Consider the following 16,454-nt stretch of genomic DNA (forward strand, 5'->3'; position numbering starts at 1 on the left):
AAGGGTATTATCACATAGGAGAATGAAAACAGCATATCTGCTAAGAAGAACCGGAGGAGCCTGAACCTAAAATCTGCCCTGACCTCGTTGCTTACAGTTTCATTTATCCTCATCTAAGTGTGTAACCATAAGGCCCTTATTACCACTGATTTTGTATCGATTTGTCATATGCCAATGCTCACTTGCAACGTACTTGACATTTGACTGTCATAAAGAATGGGGATTGGCAGGCTTGTGTCAACTCCGCTCTTAACCAAACCGCTGTGTAATTGAACAGGAAAGCAGTGCTAACAGTACGCATTTGATTCCAGTTCATGTGCCCAGCGGGCTAACATTTTAGAGTGCCCATCCTTTACATCCTAATGCATGTCAAATAGTATGTAAATACCAGCAAATCTGAGGAGATCTGCAATGTCTATATGTGCCCTATGCTAATGAGCACTATCCCAGGGAACTGGAGGATTTCCTTTCCCTCTGAACTGTGAATCAGAGGATGCTTTTGGCAAGCAGATTAATTTAGGAAGCTGCTGGGAGACTGAGCTGTTAATAGATGTGAAGCGGTTAGCCCTGGGCCTTGAATTGTGTAACAGGGATGATGAATAGTACTAAGTAAACACTAATTCCTTTCACAGCCACTTAGCTATCTCCAACGACAACAAAACAAAATTAAACAAAATCAAATCCCTAACAACAACGGTACCCAGGTACAGAGAGTTGACTCGGGGAAATATGAAACATATGTCTTTCATAATCAATGCAGAGAAAGTGTTCTCATTCAGCCTGTTTTGGAAGCTTGCAAGTTGAGAAATAAAAATGTCTTCCTCATCGGGTATTGCAAAAATATAGCGATGTTTGCTGTTGACCTTTATATGTAAAGACGGAAGGGCATGGTCGTATCAGTGACTAGCGTACCATTTAAAGTTTACTTTCTTATTCATTGTCCTACATGCAAAATACTTTATAGAATGGCTCATTGTTACTCCTACTAAAATATTGGGGAGACAATGGCGGGTAACAGAAAGAACAATTTTGGTCTAACCCATCCTGGCACACTCTGTTGTTGACTGTGGAGTTTCTTAAGCTCACTGTCTATACAATGGAATAAGACACAACTCCTTCTTCTGGATATTATTGCAAGAACTAAACATAACATGCTTTAGCAAATACAAAGCCCTGTGTAGACATAAGCAATACTATTGACAGCATCTTTTATTTGCTGTTTGCTACAGAATAAATAATGCCGTGCCTCCAAAGTCTGAAAGACATCTTGTCTTCAGTCAATATAATTATTCCATACCGGGGTTCCTCCACATTTAAATTATATTTTAAAAGCAGCCTATTAAAGTGCCTTTGAAAAGTTTACATTGCACTTCCTCTTGCGTATATGGATCTTTTCCTCTTGTAAAATCCCAGGGCATTTCAAATAAGGAAAGGTCATTTAGCTCATCTGGTCGATTGTGGCTGCGATCTATTTCCCCAACAAGAAGCAAGGGAAGCGTTTCTCAATGCGTATCAGGGAAAAAACCCTCAGACCATTAGGACTAAAACATTGCATATGCCACAAGCACTAGGCACCTAATTTCATCACAGACGATTGATGATTCTGCCATTCGGGCTGAATCAGAGCCGGGACACTGGGACTCAGTGCTTCAGCAGGGAGGCAGGTTCACTGCAGCCTTCATCCAGTTTAAAAAAATATTTTATTGACACATAGAGCATTCAGAGTCATAAAAATATATCATGTTTATCACTGCTTTTATGGCATGCATAGTTATGACACAGGGGCACTGAGCCATACAGTAGTAGGCAAGCGTTCATTTCACCCTAAGCTGCTACGAATAATGCAGAGCTCAGCTTTCATCCTCTGAGCAGGCTGGACAGATTTCATCAGAAATAAGCATTTAAGAAAAACAGAAAAATCAATGCCGATGCATCTATTAGTGAAAAGTCCTGATTGGGTATGTATGTGCTCAACAAGCCTGTTGGTAATCCACCAGTGCACATTTCTGCCAAAGGCATCAGATTGCTAAACTGGAGATTTTGAAAAATGATCGTCTTTCATGGATGCGGAAATCCAGCCAGGAAATTTACCTTTAAGCACTCTGACTAACACCCATAGTTTATGATTCCATTATCACACGGACTCTGATGTACATCTTTACGAGAGCTATTTCCTGAAGAATAATGACCCAAGACTTTTGGTTTTTTGCGTTACTGAGTGGACAAACAGTTAAATCTGGATCCAGAGTTAACACAGCTCTCCATTATCTAAGGCTGGGTTAGGGCAAAGTTGGTGGGACCAAGTGTTGCAGAAAGATCAGAGAAAAGATTGACATTTGCATATAAATGGCAAGTGTGAGTAAGTGGAAAGGAAGCATTAAGAAATTTGCATCTGATTTAAGCTTTGTCCTTATTCAGTAGAATGCACTTGTCACAACTTGTTGGGCTGCGTTAGAATGGGAGCCAGGGACAAAGACAACACTGAGAGAAATGGTGGCAAACAAAGTCTTTATAAACATGGATTGCACATCTCTCAAGCGCTCAGAGAAAGTGCTCGAGACTTTCCCATAGGGTGATCTACCTTGACCTGGCTACATGTCTAGCTTATCCGGAGACTTAGACAATCTCTCCTTATCAATCCCCAACTCCTACAGCCTCCGAAAAGGTTGTTACTTTTCTTCTGAGATGCTACCAGACTTTCCTCTGTGTTAAAGCACATGTATAGACTTTTTCATGTAGGTTAAATGAATTCTGTCAAGGCAGAAACCATCTCACTAAGGTGTCTCTGTCCCACGGTGCCCAGTATCTCATGATGGAACAGCAAATGGCATATACCAAGCCCCAAAGGAACAAACGGTGAATGAACGAATAAATTAGGAAAAGCGGCAGTGCAGAATAGCACTGTCAGAATGCTCTGCTTCTACTGTGTTTCATTCATTGCACTAAGATGCACCACCACCTATGAGAGCTGCTGAACATAGAAAATTTAGAAGAGACATAGTTTCCTTAAGAGCATAAAAATAAAAAGTAAATACTGCCTTTGTTGCAAAACTTCCTGTTCTTTGTTCCAAGTGCTAAATTTAGCACTTGACATTCTTTGGGTCCAAGACAGGCATGCATGAGCAGGTGCAGTCTTAGAATCAGACAGTGAGCAGCGGTGGACGTACCCGCAGCCTAACATCAAAGAATAAAGCAAGAAAAGGTTTCTGTGACATTGAAAATAAAGGTATACACGGTTGTGTTTTATTGTGTTTAAAATCTGGTGTCAGCTGCCATATAATGAACTAAGCAACAGCTGGTTTCTTTTGTAATAACCTGGTAGGACGTATTGAAGTCTCTTCTGTATTCTGGAAAGAGAGTCGCAGGGAAGGAGTAGTTTGGCTCTTTGGCACGACGGAGTCATTTACCTGCTCGGGTTGGCTTGCCGGAGGATTGTGAAGAATTGCAGGCAGGCATTTTTTCCGTTGGTGGAACAATTGTTCATACAGAGCTTAACTCGTCTCCGTGGCTTCCAAGATACTTCTGAAGTGTGCTGTTTAGAGAGGAGGGAAAAAAAGAAGTTGTTTTCAACCAAGAAGAATAAAAAAGGAAAGGGAAAATGATGCATGCTTTATGCCACCTAATCTTCTTATTTTAAAGCTGCAGTGTTGAAAGAACTGCGCCCTCGCTGCACGTGACATCGTGTTGGGGGCCAAGTGCAAACCTGTGTCGTTTAGCAGCTCCACCGCTAGCCTGCTGTCAAAGTCTGGGCAAGATACTTCACTCTGTTGTCTTAGCTTCTTCATCTGTAAAACAGGGAACAATTAAACACTTATTTCTGAGGAATATACAAGTTGATGCACATAAAACACTTAGAACAGCACCTGACACGTAGTCCTTTTGTGTGTTAAATATTATTTGTGAGGTCAGAAAGGTTATTTTGGGGACGTTGGACAAAATTTGGACAAAATTTGCTTTTCCTGCTTCTTTTGCCTCCTGGGTCAGAGTGTGACAAAAGTTGCTGTTAAAATGTGAGCATTCAGCTTCTACTGAAACGTCATACACTGAAAATCAAAGGAACCGCCTTCCCCAAGTTTTCATCACCCACTGAATGAGGCTAGGGTTCTAGTGTTCCCACGTCTTAATAACGTGATCCTTACGTTTCCCATCCGTTATCTCCCTGCTGCCCCCAAACCTCCCCTAACTTATACACAATACGGACCACTTATCATTCTTCAAACATACCTGAGCATTGACCTCTGTTCCTTCTACGTGGAATGACTTTCCCCTCCAAACCTTGCCTTTTCTTCAAGGCCAAATTTATATATTACCTCCTATAAAAGATTGTCCTCGATTCATCCAGGCAGAAAAAATAACTTTCCCCTCTATATTTTGACATTATTTTCTCATGCCTTCCACTCGGAAGTTTTACTCTAAGCCTCACTTATTTGAGTATCTGCCCCACTTCTACTAATAAATCATCTGCCTCTGAAAACTGAAACTGAAGCAACTGACACTATCCTTGCCCACAACAGACACTTGATAAATGTTTCACGAATCAGAGAATCTGCCCACTTCACACGCAGACACATAGATTTGACGAAAAGCCTCCATCCCTAATACAAGAAGTAAAGACATCTCCCAGTATTCATTCGGGGAATATTTATCGAGAATTGGTGCTATTCGGGTTGGTGCTAGAAATAGAAAGATTAAAGTCTGACCTGGAGGACTTTTTTGAGTCATTTGCCTTCTCTTCTTGAAGACTATATGTAAATAGACAAGTGATGGTTTGGCAGGCGACAGCGTGGGCTGGCTTCACAGGAGAGGTGGCATTTCGAGTGAATCCTGGAGGAGTTCTTCAGATGAAGTGACTTAGGGTGGCAACCAGGTGGAGGGAGCAGTACAAACAAAGCCTCTAAGTTATGATAAATAATAATTAGAAGAATAACTGGCATTTACTGGGCACTTATTAGATGTCAAGTGCTATGCTAAGCTCCCTAATCATCACCGTAAATCTAGGAGTTAGGTATGGTTACTATTTTCACTTTACCAAAGCAGAGACTGTGGCATGTTAGTAAGAGTTCACTAGAGAAACAGAACCGATAGGAAATTAGGTATATATATATATAAAGAGACAGACAAACAGACAGAGATAGAGGCCGAGAGAGAGAGAGAGACAGAGAGATTTGTTTTAAGAAATCAACTCATGTGATTGTGGAGCTGGTAAGACTGAACTCTGCAGGGTAGACTGGCAGACTGGAAACCTAGGGAAGAGTTAGAGTTTGAAGACCTTCTGCTGGCAGAATCCCCCTTTCTTTGGGGAAGGACAGTCTTGTCTCTTAAAACCTTCAACTGATCGGATGAGGCCCACCCACGGAATGAAAGGTAATCTGCTTTACTCAAATTCTAACAATTTAAATGTTAGTCTCATCTAAAAAATACGTTCACAGACACATCTGGAATAATGTTTGACCAAATATCTGGGTGCTTTGGCCTAGCCAAGTTGATGCACAAATTAACCATCACATATGACCTAAAAAATCATTCAGTGAAGCTCATATAGCAAATTGCAGTAGAACTGGGATTCAGACTCCTACTTTACATTGCCTAGTTCACAGACTTAGGAACAAGTTAAATTTCTGGAAAGGGCTAGGTCATATTCAAGCCAGAACTTTTAAGGCAAAGCTGAGAGTCAGAAATGGAAAAACTAGTTATGACTGCCAAATCTAAATAGGTAGGCCAAGGGTTGGAAGCCAAGCAGAAACAGAATCAATGTGGAAACAGGTGTTGAACAGGAAGAGGCTTTGCAATGTCTAATCACTTTCTTGGGCAGCTGAGTGCATGGGTGTGTTGGTCTATTAGCCTAAATGACAGGAAAAATGGGTTTGAAGGCAGGCCGACTGGAATCTGGCCAACCAGCCAAAAGGTTGTTGTGAAAACTCAGGCCCAAAATGATGGGAGTCCAAGTTCAAGATAATAACAAAATAGTTAATACAGATGTGAAACAAGTCATCGAGTTCAAGTTCACATAGCTGGCAAATGGCAGAACCCTTGGCCCTGTTTTGCAGTTATATTTATTTAGTTAACACTGACCAGGTTCTCAGCATTGCTGAGCAGATAAAGAGAGAGACACAGAGACATTAAGTGTATCCAGAGAAAAATTCAAGGAAGATGTTCAATGAGAGACGCTGGGCAGTAGCAATGGTGTCATGCTAAGAAACTTGAAGATTTGCAATGCCTTGAAAAGAAATATGAGGAAAAAAATTAGCTACATTAGGAAATTATCCCATATTGTGCTGGGGGAGAAAAAGTACTCTAAATAGATAAAATGTAAAGACTGAATAAGGGAAAGATGAAAGTAAGTTTATTGATTAGCAAGACACCGTGCTATGCTGTTCAGATTGGTCATCTAATTTAATCCATTAGGTATTATCAAAAATAAGTGTTTGTATCCTTTTTACTTCAAGAAGATTAAGTCATTTGCCCAAGGAACCATAGCTGGTGATGGTAGATTTGGTATGGGAGCCCAGGAATAGCTGTTTTCAAACTCCATGTTATTTTCATTGCGATAGGACCATTCTGACAGAAGATAAAGCCAGGGACATTGGTGTTTCCCTGAGTGTCACAGGTGAGAAGGTACTGATTTAGAACCCTTTCTTTTTTAATAATAAGCTCTGTTGAATGAATCAAAGAACACTGAAAAACATTAAGGTCTCCTGTTTCCAGGACGTTAGCCTTACAGATAAAGCATTTCACAAATGATTCCGGAACCTAGAACACATGTCCATCATCCACTCCACACCATGGAGAACTGGTATAATCCAAGAGTTAGCTTTCTACGAGTGGAGAAACTGAGGCTGTGCCAGACATGTCCCCTGATTCTGCCTTCATTATTCCATGTCACAGATGGTTCTGTGGGTGGAAGTCCAACTGAATGTCCTTCCTGCTCTAGGTCAGGTGTCTCCCACGTGGCAGGGGTGCAAATGGTAGCATTGTGTTCAATGAATTATCACTGCCCTCCCAGCTCTTGATGAACTAGGCAGGATCAGAAAGCAACTTCCCATTGCGTCTAGTAAATCAGAGCACAAAAATACCAGCCTACTGTGAGTATCACTCACATCCAAAGTCAGCTTTAAAAGCCCAGATAAACAGTTCAATAAATTTAAGAAAATTGCAGTTGCTCATAAATTATAAGCACTTCAACTCTCTGTATATTTTCTGATCAGTCCATAAACAACATGATGAAAGCCATAAAACTGATTAATTTATAAACTATAAAGTGGTCATATACTTAGAGAATTTACAAAAAGTATTTAAACTTCCAAGTTAGCCAATAGGGAATGGTAACTGAAAATCATCATATATTCACAAACTCTTTAAAAATTTTATGTAAGACTTAATATTACTTTCCAATAAAAAAAAACTTGATTTTTTAATGTTTGCATTGGCTGCTTTTTCATTAAAAAAAAATTCTGTGGCATCTATAGGACACCAATGAAAGAAAGGAATTGTCTTCTATTTGAATCTTCAGGAAAAGAATAGGAAAAGATATGTGATATTTACACATATCACATGGCCAAAGACCAGCATCTGAACCATTATTCAGCAAATACTTTCAAAACACCTATTTTATGCTAGATTCTGGGGACTCAAAGTTATCAATATATAGCACCTACTCTGACAGAAGGCAAAACTTAGAAAGGAGAAAGAGATAATTAAGCAGGTAGTTTTATGCAAAGAATTCAGTGAGTTAAACATAAGTAAATAACTGGATAGATGGCTGGGTGGATAGACAGATAATAGATGATGTTATAGACTGAATTGTGTGCCTATAAAATTCATATGTTGAATCGCCAATCCCCCAAATGTGACCATATTTAGAAATAGGGTCTTTAAGAAGGTAACTGAGGTTAAAAAGGTTATAATATTAGGGCCTTAATCTGATAAGACTGGTGTCCTTGTAAGAAGAGGAAGAGGTACCAGCAAGCTAGTTCGCTCTCTCTCTCTTACTCAGATCCCACACTCAGAAGAAAGTCTATGAGAGGACACAGTGAGAAGGTAGTTATCAGCAAACCAAGAAGAGAGCCCCCATCAGAAACCAGCCTTGCTGACACCTTGATCTCAGATTTCTGCCCTCAGTCAGATAATGAAGGTTTGCTGTTCAAGCCACGTGGTGTGTGGCTATCCTGATACCTGACATCTGTGGGTATCTGTGACATCTTGTTATGACACCCCAAGCACACTAAGACAGATGGTTATGTGGATAGAGAGTAGTACGGAATCAGAGGATGGGTTACCTAAATCTCTAACTGGGTGATGAGGAAGTCTTCAAAGAAGATCATGATTTCTTCCTCTTTGATTTGCTCACTTTAAGTTATAAGTGTAATACATATTTACTTTAAATTTATAACAATGTAGAAGACATATAAAATTTAAAAACATGAAAGCACTATATGTGAGTCCAAATCTTCAAAGGCAGGCATGTTCAAAGTGCCCAGTGTGAATACTTTTAGGCCACTTACAGGAGCTAGTTTGCAAGAGTGGGAAGGCATTCCCTAGGGGGTGCCTGGAAGATACAGCAAGTGGAGCAAAGGGAAGGGTATGGGCAAAAGTAAGAGGTTGAAGGGGAGAGGAATGAAGAGGAACCTCTCATTCAGGGGAGTGCTAGCAGCATGTGTGGTTAAAGTTAACATGCATGAGGTCATAAATTACATGCGCAATGGTAGGCACCACGTTGTGAAGGTATTATGTAAAGAAGTGAGTTAAAGATAGGAACACGTGGCTCCATAAAAAGGGAAAAACAGTTGGTGAATATAGGAAAGTCCTCAACTTCACTCAAAATTAGAGACAAGCAAGTTAAAACTCTACTGAAATATTATTTCTCATCTTTCTGATTGGCAAAAATCCAAAAGATTTACAGAATACTTTCTTGATGAGGCTGTGGAACTACATTGCTCTTACACATTGCTGTTGGGAATGGTCAATGGTACAATCTTATAGAGGGGAATTTGACAATAACCAGCAATATTATAGAGACGGTCATCTTTAACTTAGCAGTCCCACTTCTGGAGCTATATATATAAAATATATACTAAAAATATATTTTAAAAAAATTCAATGCAGCATTTTTTTCAGTAAAGGCAAAATACTAGAAACAACCTAATTATCTTTTGAATAAGCTGGCCCAACCCCATGGTGGAGCACTATGCAGCTGTGAAAAAGAATAAGGAAAGATACTACAAAGTGATCTCCAGGAAATACCAATAAGTGGAAAGAAAACAAAATAGAAAAAGAATATATAACAAGCTACTATTTATCCTATAAGGGAATTCAGAATATATAGAGAATATATATATATTTGCCTATATTAAAAAATGACAGAATAAACCAAAAATAATTTTAAATGGCTACCAACTAGTGAGACTAGGGGTAAGTTTGAGGAAGAGAGGAAAATAATCTAAACTCTTCTGAATATGACTTTTATAAACTTGACTTTGGAACTAAGCAAATATTTTAAATTTATAAAAAATAAATTAACAAAAAACTGTTTATAGGATTTGGAAGACAAATGAAATGAAAGGATTAACTATATGTAAAGGTGGTCATTAAAACTACTTAAAATGGAACTGTCCCAAATCTTTGACCAAATATCATAACAGCATATACCCAAAGAAAAAAAGAAGTGCAGAACCAACCAAACAAACAAAATAAACAAAAAAACTTCACAGTGTTTTTAATAATCCTCTGATCATTGAGTGAATGGTGGATAGGTAATGTCATTCTGAGTCTGTGACATGTGTATTAGTGGATAAAGTAAATGGATAATTAAATCAGTGCACCCGACCACTGTGATTTTTAGCATGCGAGAAAAAAACACGTGTAAAGGCTGATGAGGTTAAGTTAAAACCATACTGAATTGAGGGTGTTTGTATTAAATTACTATAAATTTTCTCTTTTAAAAATATTCATTTTATAGAACTATCCACTAAAAACAGACTAACGACAATCAGCAGCCCAGTAGAAATAAGCACTTTGCTTATCCATATTATAATCTCTAATGAGTATATAGCTCATTAATAGGACCCAAGACTTGTTGCAGAAACACCTAAATCCAGGCCTGAGACAGAAATGTGCAAACTGTTTTGATAGCAAAGATATTAAAAACTATGGGAGTCACAACAAGCAACTCAGGAGCCAATGGAAAAAATTTCCCACTTGCCACATATGGGATAACTTTAGTCTCAGTGAAGATAATTGCAATGGATTGAAACATCTCAAATAATCTCATCTGTTAGATCTTGGAGTTCATCATTTTACAGAGGAAAAATAAACTATTGCTTACCCTTAAAAAACAAATCCCCGTAGTTCATTTTTAGAGGATTCTGGGGAAACCAACTCAACAGTCGGAAAACTGCTAAATAAAAGGAATTATTCAACATTTATAAATACTGAAGCATTTATGTTGCTCCTCTTTTATTTTTACAAATTCTATCTCAGTATTACCAAGTAGGTGATAACTAGTAATTTCTGTATTTAAAATAGTCCAGATAATAAATAAAGAACTAGTACAAATTAGAATTTATCCGTAAATAAATGGAGTCAGAAGACCACTCATTAATTTCAAATTGTATGTTCTACTTTTAATCTCTCTCCCACATTTATTAATTCCTTCAGGTCATTGACACTTAAAGGTGATTCCTATTCCTCGTTCACAAGGTTCCTAAAGCAAACTTGTGTTTTCGCCCTGCATGCTCCTTCCCTGGACTTCGTGTTTGCATTCTTAGATGACATCACACTTCCCCCATTTCAGTATCTTGAAAATTTTGTTACCCTTGACTCATTTTTTCCCCATGATTTTCTGTACCAAGCTACCAAGTCCTGTCTATTTTACCACAGCAATATCTTAAAAACACATCTCCTCTCCCCTGTTCCCTTTCTCAGATGCACATTTAGACCAAGTAATCAGAGCCCCAATCAGATAATCATAGGGGGCTCTGTTCTGGCCCTCCTGTGGACGTGTGCTTCACCAAAAGATGGAAAGTTCCAAAGACCAAGGGAATTTGCACACGTGATGCTCACATATCCCACTGTAGATCACAGTGAAGGTATCCGTGACCTTAGGCTCCCTTGCCCAAGTGGCCCTAGGTTGTCCTTCCAAAGACACCCTATGCCACTTGCCATGGCTGTCGGAAGAGGGAATGTGTGTGGAGTGTGGCCTCGAAGGTCCATATACACAAGAGATCCTTTGTGGTGGATGGAGCCTGGAATTGAAAGAGATGAGTGTACAAAAGTCTTGGTGTCTCCATTTCAATTCTAACCCTGTCTCCGCAAATGTCGAAACCAAGCATGCCCCCGACTCTAGTGAGAGGCTGTCATCTTTTACAGGAACCATTGTAGTAATCGTAAGAGTACCGTTATCCACTTCCTGGGAATCTGGTTCAACATTTCTAAAATTCTGAAATTCAAGAGCCAGCAGGATGAAAATGACGTGGAGATGAGTTAAATAGGTGAGTCCTTGTCCTCGAAGGAACTTCTCGGAGGTGGATTGGGAATCTACCAGTGTAATATCTCCCTGATAACTCTGTGTGGCGAACGTGGTGGGGACGCACTTCCTCCCTCCAGCGCATCCTGTGCTCTGCTGCTGGATTAGTGTTAGTCAGGCTCGGTCCTAGTCACACTATCTGCTTCGCAACATTTACAATAGTTCTCCATTGTTTTAAAGCTTACTATTCCTCAATATTATGCAAATACAACTTTTCCAGGCTAATCAAATGTAATTTTCATAATTTATTCTATACTTCAGTGGTTGGCAAAGATTTTACGAAAGGGCTAGATGGTAAATATTTTAGTCTCTGCAAACCAAAAAGTCAGCCATAACTATGCAAATTTGAACAAGCAGTCATAGACATTAGGTAAATAAGTGGGTGAGTCTGTGTTCCAATAAAACTTTATTTACAAAAGCAAGATAAAGCATAGGGCCATAGTTTACTGTTCCTGATACAGCTGAACTGATTTACTCACTCTTTCAGAAGCACCCTCCATCTGTTCGTGCTACGTCCTCCATTTTTGCAGGTCCATGTCCTACTCAGGATTCATTCCCAAAATGAATCGAAACTACAATGAGATATCACCTCACACCAGTCACCAGTCAGAATGGCCATCATTAAAAAGTTTACAGACAATAAATGCTGGAGATGGTGTGGAGAAAAGGGAACCCTCCTACACTGCTGATGGGAATGTAGTTTGGTGCAGCCATTATGGTAAACAGTATGGAGATTCCTCAAAAAACTACAAACAGACTTACCATATGATCCAGCAATCCCACTCCTGGACATATAGCCAAATGGAACTCTAAATTGATACAAGCACCCCAATGTTTATAGCAGTGCTATGTACAATAGCCAAGACATAGAAACAACATAAATGTCCACTGACAGATGACTGGATAAAGAAGTTGTGGTGTACACACACACACACAATGTAATGCTACTTAGCAATAGAAGAGAATAAAATAATGCCATTTGTAGCAACGTGGATGGACCTGGAGATTGTCATTCTAAGTGAAGTAAGCCAGAAAGATAAAGAAAGTACCATATTATATCATTCATATGTGGATCATTCTTAAAAAAAAGGAAAAAAGAAAAAAGAAGACACTAATGAACTCACCTACAAAACAGAAACAGACTCATAGATATAGTATGGTTACTGGGGAAAAGGGGTGGGAAGGGATAAATTTGGGAATTTGAGATTTACAAATGTTAAACACTATATATAAAAATAGATAAAAAACATTTTTTTTTCTGTATAGCACAGGGAACTATATTCAATGTCTTGTAATAATCTTTAATGAAAAGAATATGAAAACTAATATATGTATTTATATGCAGGACTGGGACATTGCACTGTACACCAGAAATTGACATGTTGTAACTGACTATACTTCAATAAAAAAACCAAAGCAAATCAAAACAAAACAAACTTCCCTAAGCAGCCTAGTAAAGAATTCCCTCTGTGCCTGTCACAGGGTGCCTAATAGTCTTACTGGCCTCCCTTTTTAGTTACATACCTGATTGTTTCTCTAATTTAAAGGCAAGGATACCTCTGTTTGCCTCTTAGCATCTGGTTTTCTGGCTTTATTTGTTTATTCAACAAATGTTTTGTCACAATTAGAGAGAGCAGATGCAGTAGGCATCTATTGCTTATGCCCACCAGCATCCATTCACTGCTCCACTAAAGGTCCAATCCTTCCCTCACTCAGCCCCGACGCTGCACACAGAATGCAGCCCACTCAGGAATCCAGGGGTGGGTCCCTGACTCCGTCTTGGAAGATCACAGCACCACCTTCTACCCAGCACAGTGACTGAGTCAGAGACGAGCCTGTGATCAATCTGAGTCAATGAGACAGACTCTTGCTGAGACCACTGATCAACTGTCATTTCTTCATTCCCACCTGCTTTGGACATGAAATGATTTAATCCTGAAGTGTGCAGTTATTCCACCAGCACAAGGAGTCTGAGAAGAAAGTCAACCTGAAATACAAAGAATAAATTGGTTAGAAAGACTGATTCCTGGAGAAAACCATTTTGGCCCTCTGTACCAAGAACCCTAAGCCGGCTGTGTCCTCCAGACATGCTCCTTACCCCAGCCTTCTCTTCAGCAAGAGGAAATAATTTCCCTTTTATCCTAAACCTGTTTGGGTTAGGCTTATTTTATTTGCTACTAAAAAAAATAAAAATCCTGATATTAAGTAGGTCATCAATAAAGTTCAGAAGAATAAGTGAAATAATGACCCAACCATAGGGTATAGTAATAAAAATTAATGAACTCTCCTTTCCTGTATCCAGAGATGACCCAAAAAGAGAAAGCTATGTATGATCCAACTTTTCAACATTTATTTCAAATCATTCCAAAACCTTAGGAACTTGGAGAAATGGGAGAAACGGAAGAGATGGCATTTTCAGAGCTCATTTCAGAGGGCCAACAATAGGTGTGACATTTATCTCCCATAACAAAGTATCTCGGGCGAAAATCATTAAGCGATACTCGAGAAGTTCTCTCGCGGCAAATGTGACACTTGTTTTAAGCTTAAAAAGAATCAGAGAAGGGAGGGAAGGAAGCCAAAATCCTCAGTGCACAGAATCCAGGCAGTGACAAAATGCTGGGAAACAGAAGAGCAGCTGCCTCTGGTTAGTCTCTGAGCCACAGATTACACGGACTAACACCACTTTTTAAAATGTTGTTTTCAGCTGGATGAAAAATGATGTTTGCTCTCTTTCATTTGAGGATTTTCCATATCTCAGAAATGGCTTCGCCATAAAAAAATCACTGTTGAAATGAAAGCGCTAATATCAGCCTGACCATGAGACAATAGGTCTAGTTAAAAAGTTATTTATCAACGTAAATGACCTTGCCCATCTGACACGTTTTTATGCAGAAAGGAATAGAGTAATAGACCCAAGCTTTTATAATGCAATGCCCTGTAACTAATGATTTTCTGAAAAATAATTTTGCATTCCTAACAATTTTATGAGGAAGCTAATGATTCAAATGATGAATGGTTATTCAAATAAAAAAGAAAAGAAAAAAGACTGACTTTGTGTGGTTAATGGATTCTCATAGCTAATGAGAGAACACCACTCCTGCAATTTTAGGGAGTGTTGCTCTCTGAGTGATGATGGATCCTGAAGATGATTACACATTTACCCTGGTGACTTACATATGAATCTTCTAAGATAGATTTCCATGCCTGTTGCATCATTTTGCTGCTTATGCATATATTGTATTATGACTTCTTTAAACATTAAGAATGCTGAAGGAGGAACATCCAAGTGAATCGCTCTTTTTGTTAAGTTGGTGCTATGATCTCTTAACTTCTAGTCATTTCTTTTAGCTTTTAATACCTTATAACTTGTTGAACATGACTTTAAAGTAGACAATATAGCAACTGAAAAAACAATACTTTTTAAAATTTAATTTAATTTAATTCATTAATTTATTAATTTTTTGCCCTAGAGTGGTTCTTCTTACATGGGGCCAATTCCTCACACTCCTTGACAGAGTCTGGAGAAGTTTTTTGGTTGTCACAGTTGACAGGAGGCTGCTACTGACATCTAGTGGGTAGAGGCCAAGGATATTGTTAAACGTCCTGAATATGCAGGACAGACGCCAGTAGTTAACTATCTAGTTCAAAAAGTCAGTGACGTCAACCAGATACCTCGCCAAAAGCAGAATTTAAGGACCCAACTAAATGAAAACTCTCGGTTTCCTTTTCTCACTTACCTCCAGCCCAGTTCTTTAACCTTTACGAAACAGTACCAATCTTGATGACGCCTGTTAAAATGTGCAACCTCCCACCAGCAGCCAGACAATTCCTCTCTGCCCTTCAACTAGTGTGCTGCTCTCTTACTGGTTTCTGAGTGTCTCCTTAATTGAAATCATGTTATTGAAGAGGTCTCCAGCCACGTTCATGTCATCACCTTCAGATAAACTATTTCAGCAGCTGGACAGCCACCCGGCATTTAGGTACCATGCGAGATGAAGGAGAATTTAATGAGGTTTCTTTCCACCTACCTAAGGTACGGAGAAGATGAATCCATGAGTTGGAACATAGACTGCAGAATAAAAAAGACCACAATTTAGAATTGGCTTCATGGCTTTAAATCAGTATTGTCTGCATTGTAATAGTGATTATATGGGAAAATGAGAAGTAATTTCCAGCTTGTTTTTAAAGTATATTGGTTCTATCTGAAGAGGGGAAAAAAAAAACCCCACAATTTTTATGGAATCCAATAACAAAATGACAGTCACTTTAAGACCTAAAATATGATTTCAGTGCTTGGCTCAAAGAGTTGGTAGATGTGCCATTTTACGCTGGCTGACACATCTGTGCAGGGCTCCAGAGCAGTACCATTTGGTCACAGCTTTGGCAGATTGCTGTCACCCAGAGACCTTTTAATAAGACCAAATTTGAGCAGCGCCATGTGAAACCCACCACATTATTGGATCACATAACTATATACCTAGTGGTCTGGAGCTTTATGATGTAAAATCTACTTCCAAGTGTAAATAGCTGCCACCCTGAGGTGAATGGAAAAACACCAGCTAGCTTCTTCCAGGCTTAGAATAACCTATTCCTATTGGGCAACAAATGGAGAATAACCCATTCTTACTGGGCAAGAAATTACAGGTAGAAGATTACCCTGTTCTAGAAGAGGCTACTCAAAAAGGAGCTGTCCATATAACAAACTAAGGAAACAAATTACTCTAATCACTAGCACTGTGGGTATCTATGGAGAGTGTCCTTTTGAAGACTATACTCATGTTTCAAGAATTAATGAATAAGAAGGTATGTCCATGTATAGGATATGCTGTCCTTTGGAAGGGACACAATGGCTGCTTCAATTCAAAGATTTTGGGAGCCTGGATTCCATACACTACCATTGGAATAAAAGTGTGAAATGTTTAGCTCTGAGGTG

The 16,454-nt window shown here is 39.0% G+C and overlaps 1 long non-coding RNA gene across 1 annotated transcript; it reads right to left on the minus strand.

Annotated features, from left to right (window-relative positions):
- Positions 1-3,221: 3,221 nt before the first annotated feature.
- LOC140697171 (uncharacterized) lies at positions 3,222-15,900 on the minus strand. The gene is made up of 6 exons (XR_012074015.1): positions 15,795-15,900; positions 15,550-15,590; positions 13,430-13,508; positions 4,701-4,894; positions 3,704-3,785; positions 3,222-3,532 (listed from the first exon to the last, which is right to left on the minus strand). It is a non-coding gene; the product is annotated as an uncharacterized lncRNA (long non-coding RNA).
- Positions 15,901-16,454: the final 554 nt, after the last annotated feature.

The sequence above is a fragment of the Vicugna pacos genome, chromosome 6 (genome assembly GCF_048564905.1).
Source record: "Vicugna pacos chromosome 6, VicPac4, whole genome shotgun sequence".
In the NCBI taxonomy this organism is placed as follows: Eukaryota; Metazoa; Chordata; class Mammalia; order Artiodactyla; family Camelidae; genus Vicugna; species Vicugna pacos.